This window comes from Micropterus dolomieu, unplaced genomic scaffold, assembly GCF_021292245.1.
Source record: "Micropterus dolomieu isolate WLL.071019.BEF.003 ecotype Adirondacks unplaced genomic scaffold, ASM2129224v1 contig_11680, whole genome shotgun sequence".
Classification (NCBI taxonomy): domain Eukaryota; kingdom Metazoa; phylum Chordata; class Actinopteri; order Centrarchiformes; family Centrarchidae; genus Micropterus; species Micropterus dolomieu.
The window spans coordinates 1-3289 of record NW_025740666.1 but is presented as its reverse complement, the minus strand read 5'-3'; the positions used below and the strand labels follow the sequence as shown (position 1 = coordinate 3289).

Sequence of the window (3289 nt, the reverse complement as noted above, 5' to 3'; positions counted from 1 at the left end):
AGCAGTGGTTCTGTTAAAAGAACAAGATACTTTCCTCAACAGGAACATGTTCCTACAGGTTTAACTAAAGGTTCCTGAGCTCCACAGCAGTGGTTCTGTTAAAAGAACAAGATACTTTCCTCAACAGGAACATGTTCCTACAGGTTTAACTAAAGGTTCCTGAGCTCCACAGCAGTGGTTCTGTTAAAAGAACAAGATACTTTCCTCAACAGGAACATGTTCCTACAGGTTTAACTAAAGGTTCCTGAGCTCCACAGCAGTGGTTCTGTTAAAAGAACAAGATACTTTCCTCAACAGGAACATGTTCCTACAGGTTTAACTAAAGGTTCCTGAGCTCCACAGCAGTGGTTCTGTTAAAAGAACAAGATACTTTCCTCAACAGGAACATGTTCCTACAGGTTTAACTAAAGGTTCCTGAGCTCCACAGCAGTGGTTCTGTTAAAAGAACAAGATACTTTCCTCAACAGGAACATGTTCCTACAGGTTTAACTAAAGGTTCCTGAGCTCCACAGCAGTGGTTCTGTTAAAAGAACAAGATACTTGCCCCCCGTGACCCGGAGCACAGGATAAGCAGTTGACGATGGATAGTTTGTGTTTACTACCCTGACTGTACACTGTAACTTTTACTGTCCTGTTTTACCCTGTTTTAATGTGTTGTTTTTTTCCCAATTTCCCTATGTTGCTTTTAAGGTTTTTTATATTTCCCTGTTGCTTTTATGTTTTATGTAAAGCACTTTGAATTACCTTGTTGTTGAAATGTGCTATACAAATAACCTAGCCATGCTGAATGTGCTTTGGCACATAAAGTGATGGATGAAGCATCCCTAGTGGCTTTGTGTAAAACATCTGGAGCAGGCTGTGTAGCTGTTACACTTCCTCTAAATAACGGGTTACTGTCTGAGCTGCAGACATTTCTAACTATGTGATGCCGAGCCACCTGCACACGCACGTCATGAGCAGCGTCCACAGTGTTCGTGTAGTTACTGTCACGCCACAGGGGGGAAACAAACGTTCAGCACTGCAGGTTTGACCTGATCTGAATGTTCAACCTCCAGTCAGCTGCTCCTTTGACTACCTCCTACCCGTCACATTATCCTTCAGACAGGAATCCATTTTTCTCTCTGTCTCTCGGTTAGCAAAGTCACTTCAGAGTTGTTCCAGATAAGAGATCAACACTATAAACGCTCTGCCTACTGACAGTCACCATCTGTAGGAGATCCCGCAGACTGTTTTCTACTTCCTGTTTGCAGCATGATATCTGTACAAAGTATCTCTGCAACCACCACAGCAGAGACTGAAGCCCTGAAGCCCAGCACAGGTTTAAGATCTGTCAGGAAGCCGGCTCACCGCTCTGGGTTCAGATTTTAGATTTAGTTTGGATTTTCTGTATCCTGCATGTGGCAGCTGCAGCTGTCATTATTATTTTAATTTTTCAAAGTCATTTTTATCAAAAACTTGTCTCATTAATATTTTATGCAATCATCCTGAAAAAGAGACACAAAAAGATCATTAGAATAATGATCGTAGTGACAATTACTTACTGCTATGTCATGATAATAATAATAATAATAACAAACCTTCAGTACTTAAAACCTTAAATGTTTCTGGCATGGATTTCTTTCCTCACTAATAATAATAAGTCTTATAGTTTGTAAAAGCTGCTCGCAGACTGGCTGACTGGGGAACCCTGAGCAGACTGAGCCTGATCGGTTGTTAGTGAAGCAGATAACACAGCAACATCTGTTTCCTGTCCGTCCATCCTGAAAGAGGATCCCTCCTCTTCCTGAACTCACTAGCATTTGTCTGTTAAAAGGATGTTTGGGTGTTTTTCTTGAATGCAGGGTCTGTGGAAAGACAGTTTGTAATGCAGGCCAATATGAACAACACTGAAACACAAACAGACTGTGATGAGTTACCATCCTGTGCAGAGAGTCGATGAGGTTCTGCAGGTCAATGTCATCTCTGTACGCTTTGATGTTTGCCAGGAAGAAGCCGTTAATCCACTCTCGGACCTGGCTCTGAAAAACCACCGCCAGCACCGCCGCCGTCAGTTCCAGGATAAAGATGAAGCCGATCACGCCGGAAAACTGATGAACCACCAGGACTGGTTAAATGTTCAACAAAGGCCAACATTTCTAACATATAAACTTTAGCAAAAACTTCAGCAGACCGACGATTCTAACATATAAACTTCAGCAGACCGAAGTATTTAACGTATAAACTTCAGAAGACCGAAGTATTTAACATGTAAACTTCAGCAAACCGAAGTATTTCATATGTAAATTTCAGCAGACAGAATCGTCGGTCTGCTGAAGTTTATACGTTAAATACTTCGAACGTATAAACTTCAGCAGACGGACGATTCTAACGTATAAACTTCAGCAGACCGAAGTATTTTAAGTATAAACTTCAGCAGACCGAAGCATTTTAAGTATAAACTTCAGCAGACCGAAGCATTTTAAGTATAAACTTCAGCAGACCGAAGTATTTTAAGTATAAACTTCAGCAGACCGAAGCATTTTAAGTATAAACTTCAGCAGACCGACGATTCTAACGTATAAACTTCAGCAGACTGAAGTATTTTAAGTATAAACTTCAGCAGACTGAAGTATTTTAAGTATAAACTTCAGCAGACCGAAGCATTTTAAGTATAAACTTCAGCAGACCGAAGTATTTTAAGTATAAACTTCAGCAGACCGACGATTCTAACGTATAAACTTCAGCAGACCGAAGCATTTTAAGTATAAACTTCAGCAGACCGAAGCATTTTAAGTATAAACTTCAGCAGACCGAAGCATTTTAAGTATAAACTTCAGCAGACCGAAGCATTTTAAGTATAAACTTCAGCAGACCGAAGCATTTTAAGTATAAACTTCAGCAGACCGAAGCATTTTAAGTATAAACTTCAGCAGACCGAAGCATTTTAAGTATAAACTTCAGCAGACCGAAGCATTTTAAGTATAAACTTCAGCAGACCGAAGCATTTTAAGTATAAACTTCAGCAGACCGAAGCATTTTAAGTATAAACTTCAGCAGACCGAAGTATTTTAAGTATAAACTTCAGCAGACCGAAGTATTTTAAGTATAAACTTCAGCAGACCGAAGTATTTTAAGTATAAACTTCAGCAGACCGAAGTATTTTAAGTATAAACTTCAGCAGACCGAAGTATTTTAAGTATAAACTTCAGCAGACCGAAGTATTTTAAGTATAAACTTCAGCAGACCGAAGTATTTTAAGTATAAACTTCAGCAGACCGAAGTATTTTAAGTATAAACTTCAGCAGACCGA

General features: G+C 39.6%; 1 long non-coding RNA gene across 1 annotated transcript; it reads right to left on the bottom strand.

Annotated features, from left to right (window-relative positions):
- Nucleotides 1-11: 11 nt before the first annotated feature.
- LOC123965892 lies at nucleotides 12-2417 on the bottom strand. The gene is made up of 2 exons (XR_006823804.1): nucleotides 1917-2417; nucleotides 12-520 (listed from the first exon to the last, which is right to left on the bottom strand). It is a non-coding gene; the product is annotated as an uncharacterized LOC123965892 (long non-coding RNA).
- Nucleotides 2418-3289: the final 872 nt, after the last annotated feature.